Source organism: Opisthocomus hoazin, chromosome 4 (genome assembly GCF_030867145.1).
Source record: "Opisthocomus hoazin isolate bOpiHoa1 chromosome 4, bOpiHoa1.hap1, whole genome shotgun sequence".
NCBI lineage: Eukaryota > Metazoa > Chordata > Aves > Opisthocomiformes > Opisthocomidae > Opisthocomus > Opisthocomus hoazin.
This window is the reverse complement of record NC_134417.1, coordinates 51493588-51507114: the sequence shown is the minus strand read 5'-3', so window position 1 is coordinate 51507114 and position 13527 is coordinate 51493588. Positions and strand designations below refer to the sequence as shown.

General features: G+C 42.2%; 1 protein-coding gene across 17 annotated transcripts in view; it reads right to left on the bottom strand.

Annotated features, from left to right (window-relative positions):
* The window catches only part of THRB (thyroid hormone receptor beta), a 177254-nt gene that overhangs the window by 115723 nt on the left and 48004 nt on the right, over window positions 1–13527 (bottom strand). For 5 of the 17 annotated variants that reach the window (XM_075419016.1, XM_075419008.1, XM_075419015.1 and 2 more), the window contains exon 3: window positions 4497–4675. The exons of 11 other annotated variants lie outside the window; for them this stretch is intronic. The gene's annotated coding sequence lies outside the window, so the exon portion shown is untranslated. Of the gene's footprint in view, window positions 1–4047; window positions 4129–4496; window positions 4676–13527 lie in introns of all 17 variants that reach the window. One more of the 17 variants, XM_075419009.1, reaches the window with a different exon arrangement.

Sequence of the window (13527 nt, the reverse complement as noted above, 5' to 3'; positions counted from 1 at the left end):
TAACGAAAAGCTTGCAGACGCTGGCATGCCTTGAAGTATAAATATAAAGATCAATGACTGAATGACTCCACGATTCCCCAAAGTCTCGGAGCCACGTGAACACAGACCGTTTTACCTGTCATTGCCTGGACGCATTAGCAATCTGCTCGACGTAAAGCTGAGGCATCTCCATGACAGCCTACTGGCAGGAAAAATATTCCCCCCTGACGAAGGCAGGAAAACAGCTTCAGTCTAGGAGCAGCAGCTGGCCGTTTCACAGATTTCCTAACCAGCTAAAGGCAATGCCTCCTGCACCTCTCAAAGGCAGCTGCAGAACACACTTCTGCTCCTTTCTTTGTCTCTCCACAGCTGCATCAATTTCAAGGTTCAAGTGGTCTCATGGGGGTGACTACAGTAGCAAAGGGTTGGGCAGAGACAGGAACACCATCGCTCATCCTAACAACTTTCAGCTTCCAGATCCGCTGCTCTTGGGACTCCAGCAACACCGCATGAAACAGAAGCAAAGACCTGGGCATGGCTGACGTGCACACTGGGCCCAGCTCACCCACCTGTACAGGTAGCCCTACCGGCTGCTGGGATAAGGTGACACGGGAAAAGGCATCTCTCTTGGTATGAGAGGGAACTGCTGCTGTCACTGAAGTGCCAGGGAGCCTGTTGCTGCTGTTGATGTGGACCCAAAACAGCCCACTTGCTTCCTACTTCTCTGCCATCAGACTTCCCATTTTGCGTCCTTCCACTTCCTTCCCATGGCAGTATTTCAGGCTGAGGCCAAAGTGTGCAGAGATACAAGGAACCAGCTGTGACCTTATTTGCCTTAAATAACTGGATTTCTACACTGTCTGGTCACAGTGCCCAAGCAGCCATGGGGCACAGCAGAACCTTAGACCCTGGGGACACCTACCAGTAAGGAATCTGGGTGACCCTGTGCTTGGTCTCCTGCTCATGAGGAGTTGCTGCTGGCTGTCAGTGCCCACGTCACGAGGCCGTGCAGCAGAGCTCCAAGCAGCAGGCACTGTCCTGCTCTGTTCTAAGACCCCATGCCCCTCCGTACGACCCTTTTCTAGGAATGCTCCAGTGTGGATCCTCACTGGCAGCTACTGGGCTGACCACGCCGCTGTCTGGTAAACATCACTCCTGCGCGAAGCTCCTGTGTAACTACTTCAGCTTGCCCTGCCATTTTCAGGCAGAAATGGTTAAAGCAGCGTATAGATAACCAGCTGGTCCTTGCTGAGACTTATTTACCTCTCCTGAGATAGTTTAGGAGAAAAGAACCAAGTGATGTATTTGAGACCTCTTCCAGCAAGTGGTGTTGGAGGATCAGCTTTGGCCTGCAAACCCTAGCAAACAGTGGTGTGGCTCATGCTAGATTCAACCCTACTTTAAAATTACGTATTTAGAATCATAGGATCATTAAGGTTGGAAAAGACCTCTAAGATCACCATGTTCAACCGTCAACCCAACACCACCATGCCTACTAAACCATGTCCTGAAGTGCCATATCTACACATTTTTTGAACACCTCCAGGGATGGTGACTCCACCACTTCCCTGGGCAGCCTGTTCCAATGCTTGACCACTCTTTCAGTAAAGAAATTTTTCCTAATATCCAATCTAAACCTCCCCTGATGCAACTTGAGGCCACTGCCTCTCACCCTGTCGCTAGTTACTTGGGAGACCAACACCCACCCCACTACAACCTCCTTTCAGGCAGTCATAGAGAGTGATAAGGTCTCCCCTCAGCCTCCTCCTCTCCACATTAAACAATCCCAGTTCCCTCATCTGCTCCTCGTAAGACTTGTTCTCTAGACCCTTCACCACCCTTGTTGCTCTTCTTTGGACATGCTAACACACACAAAAATGTGTAAAGATGTAACAGCACAAATAGTAAGCAGACAATAGGCTGCAGTTGCAACAGCGAAGTCAAGCTAAGGCCTAAGGGTCATCAAAACTTTAACCTGTTCATATCACTTCGTGTGCAGCTAAGCTGATCGCTAGCACATGCACATTCTAGAATTTGTGGAATAAAAAAAAAATTTAAAATGTTGTGGCTGCCAACATAGTAACATTAGTGAAGGGTATCAACTCTAGTAAGTTAGGTAAAACCAGAGCTACAAACTTGGGCAGACATGGAATAACATCAACATAAGAAGAACTGGAAGTCCTGAACAAGACTGGAATCACATTTTTAAACCAACTCAAGAATATGCATGTGAAATCAGCTGAACAGACAAAGCTAGAAAGAAATGTATTTCACTTTATGCTGATGTTTCAGTAAAGAAGGCCTGGACAGACAAGACTTCAAACTCACACTGGTCAAGTAAGGAACACGTTCTTCACCGTCTGGCTTAGAAATCACTTGGATTCCAGAGTGGCCTTCTAATCACCAACAGGAAAGCAGGGAAACTATTTTAAGTAAGCATCACTAAAAATAAAATGGGAGACGCAATGAAAGGAAAAAATAAAGTAGTCAGTGATAAATACAGCATAGAGATTTTGCTATTTATACTTTTAAGGCAATTTCTATTTGAAAGCCTTCCCTTTGAGACACTAACAGGCGGGCTTCCACATTCATCAGTCTGGTATTCATTAAATACACAGTATTTATAGAAACATGTAAAAGCCAACAGAAATAAAAAATACATTAAAATTAATTTCTGTCACAATTTGGGATTATTATCATCACCTCACATTCAAGTTCAGCCACACACAAACAAAACATTTCCCAACACTACACTGATACAAGTTTTGAATGCTCTCCATGAAATCCTGCTCGAGCAACACAGCACACCGTGAAAAAACTAATGCAACAGTTTGACACGGTCTGACACAACCTACATCGCCTGGAGATAAGCTCTTTCAGATCAGCTTGCTGTGTGGGCTTGATTTCCCAAAGAGCTGAACACTTCATGTCATTCAGGACATCAGCACCTGTGATGGCAGGGCCATGAAGAACCTATAAAATACCAACTCACAACAGAGCAAATCTGAAGGGCAGAAGTGAAGAGGAAAGGAACCGCGAGTGGGATCACTGGTGAAAGACTGGTGATATGCTGGAGGAGAACCACTGAAACACCCTGTATAGTCCTTCCCCAAAATGTTGCATTTGGCTCTTCAGAAGCTAAGGCATTTGAAAGGAACGTGTAACTCCTCTTTGCGCGTCTCTAAAGTTCCTCAGAAAACACCAACTGCGCGTTTAGTTAAGAACAGCTCACATTCGTGAACCCATTTAGAAAACGCACGTTAAGATGCATGCTGCTCCTCTAGTAACCTGGATGATCTAGATTAGTTTCAGAGTCAATTGACTGCTTTCTGCTAGAACTGACATCTGTTATTAGCTTTGTTCATGTGTCAACACTGTTTAGCTTAATTAGCTAGCTTTCCTCTCTAGGACTCCTTTCCCCGACGTATTTATTAGGAACTACCTTATCATGCCTCAGGCTTTACTTTGCTAGCCTGTTCTGCTAAGACAGAGGCTCTCAGGAATGCTTTTCTTTCTGCACCTGTTCTAGTTCAAATTGTTCTTGAACTCAAAGCCCAGAACTATATAGTGCAACACATGGAATTTCATTCTGTACATTTTTCTTCAACAACTGTAAAATTTCCATGCCTCCATCACCTTCACATTACCCCTATTCCATTCTAGATCCCTATTTATCTTTCCAGTGGCTGCATTACTTATCCATTCAGGTCTGGATATTTGCCTTGTTATGATACAAGTTTTGAGTACTTTTAAAAATATTTTCTCTCCTTTTAAATGTCTAGGCTCTTTAGTCCAGCCAACTTAACTACCTACCAACCTCACTGCCTTGTTTCCTTAATTTCACAGCCTGTTCTTGTGTGAGAAAGAGAGGTGCTTATTTATGGACCTACGTTTGCTTATGCTTGTATTAAATTTAAATGGAAATAGTTAAATGCATGCTTCATCCAAGCTTATTCTGTATAACCAACTCTTCCATAATGTCCTCATGCTACATCAAAACAAAATCTGAGAGAGCACATCAACAACTCAGTTCAGTAACCTTTTGTTAGAAGAAATCATATTCATTACCTGTCACAGCTTGCACCCAAGACAGTCGGTGTTCTAAGTATCCAAGGGATTGCATCTACTGAGCCATTTACAGCCATATGTCTACAAGCAAAAGAAACATGCTCAAGACTGTTGAGGTCAACTGGCACAGAAAGGTGCCATGCTATTAAATCCTATCACCCTCCAAAGCAGATTGGCTGCTTCCAAACTGCCTAGTGGGAATAATCCCAAGGGAACTTTCAAAATTCACCTGGGAACAGTTCAGGTGAGTTCCCATAAACATAAACCAAAACTAGGCCAGGGACAGTTAACAATAGAGACAATTGATTTCCAGGGTCTGGGAATGCTTCCTAGCACCGTTTAATTTACTTGTACAGACATGGCCATTGCAGGAAGACCTCTTAATGCATGCACAACCCTGAGTTCCTCATGACTATTTGTAGATCTTCATTAGCTTGTCATTCACTCACCTTCCTTCTCAGAGATCAAAACAGTTCTACTGACACCACACCAGCCACAGCTTTCAGGAGACCCTTCTCTGGCTTGACATACTAATCTTTGTTTTGTTCCAACAGGGATGCTGAGATCTTTGTCTCAAGTTTCTTCTTCAGGACCGTTTTCTTTGTGTCCGTATGGTGTTCCTTTGCTCCTGGAAAACAAAACACCACTCTTTACCCTAGCTAAGTTCTGCAGATGGACGTGTCCTTCAACCTACAGAAGACCACTCTGCTGACACACACATCTGCATCTTCCTCACATTGCTAGGAATCACAGATCTTCATGGGTGTTTTTTTCCTTTTTCCCCTGCTGCCCAACTACCTTCTATTTTCTCTCCCCAGTTCTTTAATCACATCCTTGTTCCTCCTCAGCCTCACGTCTCTAGTTATCTCCATCTTATCCGCCTTTTTTTTTCTGGTTCCATGCTTCTTTTTTGTTGTCATCTGTTTCTCCCTTTTTCTCAGGAGTTCTCCACCATAACAAATCAGTCTTTCACTTGATTTCTCCACGACCAATTAGTGCCAGCCTCTACGCTGTGATTACAGCCACATGCATCTGTGGTCAGCTTCCTCAAAGACCTCTCCCCTCCAACTACTATTTTCATATACAGCTGTGCATTCAGATCACCTGAACTGCTTCCTCTCTTCGCTCATGTCACCAGCTGTCTGCCTCTGGCTGTGTCTAAACTACTTGGATATTCTCTCTCCTGACTTCTATCAGGTGACATTTCTATGTAAAAATAGATCCTATCAGGTAACACTGAATAAAGTAAATCTCCTTCTGTTCCTGCATCCAGTCTCAGTGTCTTCTCTGCTATCCTTTATTCAGTGCGGCATCACTGCACATCCTTCCTTGTCTCTGCCTTCAAGGAAAAACAAACAGCCCAGATAAAACCCATCCAGACTCTAAATTTCAATTAAATGCTGGCTTCCTCTGGCCACTGACTTGTTAAATTTTTTGCCACATCTGAAAGGCAGTTATCTGCCCAGCCTAAATAAAGCTCTCTTAGGTGAAAAGTTGTAGTTGTGACCAAAGGCAGAAAACCTCCTTCATCTTCTTCAGCTATAAGACATTTAATTAACTGACAACTGCAAATTGGTCCTGCAAACACCAAAGAAAGGAAAAGAAGAAAGAGTAATTACAATGTAGGGCAGGAATTCTTGTACTTGAAGCTTTACTACAGCTTAAAGAAAAACGGATGCCTACCCGAACAGAAGAAAATGAAAGAAGTAATAGGAGGAATTTCATGTCAGAGATCAATAAGCCCAGTTCGAGTAATCTTCATTTTCTGATGAGAGGCTAGGTACTAAAGGGTAACTCCTCACGCTTGTGAAATAGGAAAAAAAAAGTTTACACGAACCTCAGATACAGAATATAATTACTGGAGTATTCTGCAAAACTAGAAATGATCACAGAAGCATGCGACCAAAAAGAAAACACAGGTCAAGGATTTAATAAGGATATCTCTTTGCAAACCAAAGTACAGACTCCAACCCTTGTTTATTCCCATCAAAGTGTGAAACCATATTAAGGAGTTGGAGTATACAATCTAAACTGCATTTTATTGTTTTTTTCCCATGAAACAACACAGATTTTATAGAACAAATAATAAGGACAGATCTTCAAAGGACATGTGGATGTCTAGGAACAGAGTACAAAGCAGAGTGTCATCTGAACTTTTCTATTATATAATAAAAATAACACTTTGTTTTCAGAATTGGGAGTTTATCAGTTTCACTTTCAGTGCACGGCTTTCCTGCATATCCACACATGCAAGAAAGGACAAGCAACGAACTGTAGGAAAGCCTTGTGCCCTTAATACTTTGGTTTATCTCCAGGACTTAAAATCCAGCAATGATGCTAAATAAATAAGGCACATCGAGACACAAACAGAAAGAGTATGCCAGCTGCTTTCATGCAAACAAGCATCCAGGTATCAAATTTAATTGTCAATAACTGGGTGGATTTTCAAAGATGCAAATGGACAGTAAATGCCAAAAGATATCTGAGGTTGGCCTAAGTGATCTAATTGCTCCTGTAAATCTACAGTTCCTGAAAGCTCTGAAGTCTCCTTCACTGCTGTTAAAGATTTTGGAACATGTATCCACTATAAACACTACACTAATTATAATTAATTACATTAATTTTCTCTCATAATTTCCGCGGTGATTTTCCTACCACGAAGTAGGCCAAGAATACATCCAAATGGGTATTTCCTTGGCTAGGTCACCGAAGCACGCGGCTGTACCTGGCCTACTAATCTTGGCAGACCCGTGCCTAAAACTGATTTAGGTTGTAAGCGAAAATTAGTTTGAAAGGTGGGGTGTTTTTTTTTCCTTCAAATCATCATAAAACCACCATGAAGTCTGAAACAGTTAGACATTTCTTGCCAGAAAACGTCTCCGAGTCCCTAACAGCGCATCACCACCTGTCAGGTTGGCCGTACAGGGAGTCTCACTTAACCTGACTGCACCAGCCTCACCCGGACCAGTGGCAGAAAACCTATTAACACCTTTCTGTCAGATCAAAGATTTATATGCGGCCTCTGTTACCAAGTGCAGTGAAGAGACTGACCCACATACCCTAGTAAAAAAATAACAACCTTTTATCTTGCTTTAAATTCAGGTCATTTTTGCCCTTAACAATGCAGATGAAGGTGCAGTCCCTGCCTCTGACCAGTGCTGCCATGAATATTGTTTAGAAAGATACATTAGAGTAAAACAACAAAGAAGATGTATCAGAGTAAAAGCCTGCAACATTAATTCAATACTTCATATAAAATTTATGGAGATAAAACAAAGTGCAAGACTTTCACATGTTCCTTTTAAAACTTTGGAAATCTTCCTCTGAATTCCTAGTGTTGCTTTGACTTGCTTTTCCAAAATAATTCTTTGCCAGAGGTGCTGTATAATTGTTTAGGTCTCATCTAACCTGAAGTGGAAGTTGAAATTCAACAAACAAATATGCAAATATCTGCTACTGATTTGTACTTGCAAAATATAATCCAAATGTTTATTGTGATCCTATTTAAGAAGTTCCCAGCAGACATATTTCTAGCAACGGATTAAACGCCAATAGGATCAGATTTCCCGAGAGCCAATTGTGAAGGGCTAGGAAACCCATCTAAGACATTTCTGAACAAGATTCCAAAGATAAATCCTTTTGTTATGAAAAATACAAGAAGTATGCTTAACAGGGAAATGTGACCAACTGGTTCAGTATTCAACTACCTGCCACACATGTATATCAAGGAAAAGCAGTAGTTTTCTCACCAGTAGGAGAATTTAATTACAAGGGGTACAGGGAAAAGAAAAAAAAAAATCCATCGTGAAAGGTCTCTTTCACCATTCTAGTCAAAGTGGATGTCTTAGAATATGTCAGCTGGACAAACTAAAAATACAAAAATAAAAGATGATTAAAGATAATGTATCTTCACCTAGCAATTGGTAACTATGTGTTCCAGCCAGAGAAAACACTGGGAAAGCTACTGGAGGAGTTTTCCTTTGGCTCGGGGAACAGATGAGCAAGAGTTCTCCTAAGGCACTGCTTACAAAGCCAAAAGCTGCTAAATTCAGCGGCGGCTAAAGCAAGTTGCAACACAGTCTGCTGCAGCCTATGTGGACAGAGCCAAGCTGCAGCATAACGACATTTAGGGGAAAAAGAAAGAGGGGAGAGAAAACATACCTTATGGTTTCATCCCAAGTCTGATCCGGACTCATGGAGCTGTTTCAAGCAAGTCAGAATACAGAGGCAGAAGAGGCTTTCTGTTCAGAAAGCGCTCACCCCTAGCAGCGCAGGTTTTACACCAGCATTTTCTAGTGTTCATTCAACCAAGTGTTCAATTCCAAAGAACAGAGACACTTCCTTTGGAGAATTCTGCCACTTGCTGTCCTTGAGGAAGACTTTTCCAGTCCAATAAACCGCATCTCTCCTGTCATGCATTCTTTCTCAGTTAATCTGATTTTTCCTATACGCCACTTTGCCATCCCAAGCATTTTGCTCAAACTGCTCTTACAGCACTGCTTTCTCCATGCCCCTCTCCTACACGAAACCTCTCTCTTCATCTGTCCTTGCACATTTCTTCATGTCCATGGTTCATTTTCCTTTCTCTTCTCCGAATTTCAGTTAAACCACATAAAATGATGCACAAAGACTAGAGGGAAGTTTAAAAAGCCGCTGAAGTGAAAAGCAGGCTGGAAATGTGAGTTAAGGTCTGTTTTCCGGTCAGCTGTGCCGCTCCAGCTCATTGCATAAGCATTGAGTGAAAATCATTCTGCAGCTTCAACTAAGACCTATTTGTGTAATTTCCACTTAATTTAAGAAATAGCTGGAGCAAATTGTACTGGCATTCTAAGGAAGGCAGAAAAAGTTAAGAGGATCTAAAGGGTTTCGACACAATGAGTACGATATTATGCCAATCAACCAGTTTTTAGGATCCCCTAAGAATAAGAAATCACTGCAGGTTCTCTTTTAATTTTCTTTCAAGCAAGCAGGGAACAATGAAGTTTAAACAGAATTATGAATGCTAATACATTTTGCATCAGTTTCTCCTTTAACCTCTGCTTTTTCCTATATGTGAAAGCTTTACCCTTAGACAACTTTTGGAAACACAGAACATTGAATCCACTCATGCAGAATGGGAACCCACCAGGGTCAGCCTGCCATTTTCCCACTGAGCACAGGTTGCCAAAAGAAGTGAGCACTCCCTGCCATTTTCACTCCTCGTTTGCTGCCAGCCAAGCCGCAGCTCTTCCCATAAATCCCAGTAATTCCCAACCAGTTGATTTTCAAAAATGGAATTCTGGCAAGAAAAATACAACTTCCGATATCTCAAGAAATTCAGAGCTAGTGAACGTCTGCATTGTGGCTACTTATCGGGAAGTCTTGACATCGTTGTACTTTAAAGTGGCTCACTGTATTGTCATTGTGTTTTAAAGTGGCTCTACACTGAATCTTTTACTACCCTGTATGTCTGTATGTTTTCCAAACCCACTGTGTAACTGTGAGAAGTAAGGCCCTCTGAACCAGCCCCAGTCAGGGTGAGACTAATAGCGTGTATGATTAGCATCTTAATATAAAGGAAGTCAGAAATGTCAAAACTTGTCATAACTGCTCAATAGGACTCTCTCTCTACACATCTACCACAACTAAAGGACTAAGACGTGTTTTAACCTGACATCCCCACAATCAGCAAAAATTCAATACTTCTTTTCCATGCTGACAGTCAGACGTGGCAGAGAACATTTTCCTTGGTTTCTGGGTGACCTTTACGGAAATCTGCTGCTTTCCTGTGAGGTGCACATGCAATTCAAGTCTAAGTTCAGAATGTACAAATCCCCCTCCCTGAAATTTTATTATTTTAGTTTTACCTCTGCTTTTTGTCTGTGATTATTAAATCAAGGAAGGGATGACTGTTTTTTAAATTAATTTGTGAAAGGACAATGAAAGACGCTGATGCCTAGATGGATGAGAACAAGTTTCTAAGAGATCAGAAGAGAGAGAGCATTAATGAGCAGATGTGTCCTGAAAGTTTTCTTAATGCAAGCATGATGACTGTCTCAAGACTGATTCATTACAAATACAGGTCTGCCAGTCACAGCACTGGGGAAGAGCTCTTACGGACTCTTGAGTAGAAAGGGAAAACAGCAGAAGAGGCTCCAGTCAGCAGTTTACATTTGAAGGAAAAAATACAGCAGAATCCATTTAGTCCTTGCTCCTTCTGCAAACAAAATCATCCCAAGTCAAAACATAGGAGGAGGAAGAAATTTAAGTCCTCATCTCCCATGCTCCTGTCTGACCAGGATCACGGGAGCTGCGGCTTTCGCAGAAGCCATCTCTGACCCCCAACTGCACTCCGACTTCAGTGGTACCCAGAGCTCACAGAACTCCTGCCCTCCAAGGGCCAAGCTCTGCTGCTGCCCTTCACAGAGCAGCGCAGATATGAAACACTCCTAGCACAAAACATCCTTTTGTATTGCACTAGCCAGACCCCTGAATAAAGAGCGCAGTATATCACTTAAGGTCAAGGAATGAGAAACTAACCAGTAAGTGCCATTCTCGAGAGTCACTAGACCTTCCCCTTCAGTCATCTGAGTTGGGCTGGCATGGTTGAGGCAGCTTTGCGACTGAAAAGCAAAGCACTTGAGGTTGTATTTCTTCTTTTTTTTTCCAATGTAATTTTTTTAGTTGATCATACAGCTCAAATCAATCAAACAAGCATGCTCGCTTGCAGTTTGGTTTACATTTATCTTTTCGGGTTCTTTTATTCTTTGGGGGAGGAGGGCTTTTTAACTTTGAGATAAACTGTTCTCTGTCAAGAACAAAATTAGCCATCAAACCTGGCTGGCTGCACCTAAAATCCATTTTAAAAAAACCTCTAGGACATACATACATTTTACTTTGAACTTCCTACTAGATTTCATTTGCACTTACTTGAGTAAAAAGGTAGAACTTCTACATCTCTCCTTGCCCGAGGGAACCAAAAATATTAGCACTGATTAAATATTTATTTTGTAGCAACATGAAATTTATCACACTACAGAAAAATATTTTAAATGATACCTCTTCAGCAACGCTGTGACTTACGGCTTTTTCTCTTACTAAGCTACACATTCAATAAAAATACAGCTGGGCCAAGAAAACTCTGTTTTGTTTTGGCAAAGCATCAGACGGTATCTTCTGGTTTGCCAACACAGGCAGAATCTTGTCTAACTGTGGGATGCTCTTGGATTTGCTACCTATTAGTGAAACTATTAAGAAGCACTGAAAGGCACCAGCCCCTTTTACATATTCTCCGTCGAATCTCATTAGTTTGCACGCTCTCAGTTTCCACACAAAAACATAGCAGTCTTTTCCCACCTCTCAGGGAAAAATTAATAGGAGAGTGTTAAGTCTCATGTTACTAGGGCTTCATTACTTTTACAAGCTATGCTAAATAATTAAACTGCACTTGTCAAATAAGTGATTAGAGAACATTTTGTGCTGCAGCGTATGTTTTTACTGTCTGTTTACCTCAATTGACAAAATCAAATCATTCAGAGTCAGCTGCACAACCGTGCAAACAACTGAGACCCTGGACTTGGAGGGGGGGGGGAGAGCTGTGGGACTCAAAGGACAAGCGGACATAGGATGTGACTAAAGAGCGAGCACTGGATTAAAGACACAGATGAGGAAATTCAAACTACAGAAGCAGAGCTTGCTCTGAGGATGCTGCTGAATGAGAATGACCTAGAAGCAAATATAGCTAACACCATTTAGATCCGTAGCAGCTTCTAGACAGGCTTTCTACGAAGTCTCAGACTCCTAAAGTGGGCAAAAAGCAGAGAATGGATACAAGTTGCTCAGAGAGACTAGGACTAATAATATCCAGTCAACACTGACTTTCCCAGCCTTCAGTTTACTTTCTTATCCTTATTTTCACAGTAATATATGTTGGGGGGGTGTGAGGCTTTGGCAAGTGCTAGTAGCAGGGTACAGTAATCTGAAATATTCTGTAGTAAACAGGATCCCTCAGGGCTGAAATAGAGGGGCTACGTGTGAAATGACAAAAGTAGGAGAATTAGACTAGCAGCCTACCCTTCCACCACCTTCAGAGGGCAAGGCCATTTCCGTAATGCCAAAAATCGAACAGAATTTCTGACGCAGCGCACATTGTCCTACCTGCCTCTCTTCTCCACAGGTAGGTCCTAGGAGCCCACTCCGTTCAGTGGGACAAACCACACAGCCAAATGAAGCAGATGTAGCAAAGTGAACGGCTCGCTCTTCTGCTGACAGGAACTGCCCTGTTTGGCCAACCTGGCAAATTTTCAGCAGCAGTCTTCTAAAGGTTACTCAAAACAAAACCCTGTCCCGCAGCAAATCCCTTCTGGTAGCACACAGACATATGCTGTACCAGCCTGCTGCTACCGGGGCCACATCTGTCCTCCAAGGGCTGCAGCAAGCAGCAGGACCTGCTGCCCTGAACATCATCGTGATGTTCAAGTTGGACCCCATCAACGAGCACGTACACGCAATCTGCTATTTTTCACATGTACTAGTCACCAAAAGCCACATTCCCATTAAGCGGGAGAGAACATTCCCGATGTTCCCGTTCTCTCACGGCAGCAGAATTTCACTGAATCGACACATTTTGCAAAGTTATGTAACAGTGAGCACAGCACGCTTAACTCTCATCCGAGCAGACACTGCCAGCACAGTGTAAGCACCAGGGTACTTCTTTAGACCGAACTGTGCTCCAACCCAGCATGTGAATTTAAAAAATAAAAAACAAGGTATATGTATTTCTTGGAAGAGAACAGCAAGTTACCCAGGCAAAATCACGGATTCTTGTATAGGGGTTATTAAGTAAACAAAGTGCAGGAAACAAGATTCAATAGCTTTTAAATGGAGTAAAACTGAGCTTTTAAAGCAAGTGCAGTTCTTCTAGCAGTGCATTGGAAACAAGCCAAAGGAACTCCCCAGACCTCAGTACAACTCCTCCTCTTTGTCATCAGGAGTGCTTTTACAGCGTTGCCTGAATAGAAAGAAATGCCACGGAAGCTCTCAGCGATAACCAAAATCCATTTTGCAGCCTTGTGTACCACTGTCCATAGAGGCGTTTCTTCTGTGGTACGCAAGACTGTTTTCCTTTACATTAAATGAGTTAGCCACAAGCTTTCACACGGAAGAAAACAGCAGCAGTTTGACAGCTCAAATACATTTACTAGTGGAGACAGCAATTTTCTTCCATGGCACAGCCGCCTCTACTCCTTCTCAGAAATGAAGTATCCATTAAGAGTGACTCAGTGGTAGCAAAACCATGTGAAAAAAAAACAACCTGAAGTTTGTTTTTAAATACTCTCCACAGTCAGTATTATGGCTATCAGGAATTTGTGAAAACCGTAGGTAAGTAATATATTTTCAAAAGAGATGGTGCATAAGAAATTTCATACTAAAAAATCACAACTGTTACTGCACAGCAACCAGCCAAACATGTTTGATTCCTGACTAACTAAAGCCATCTTT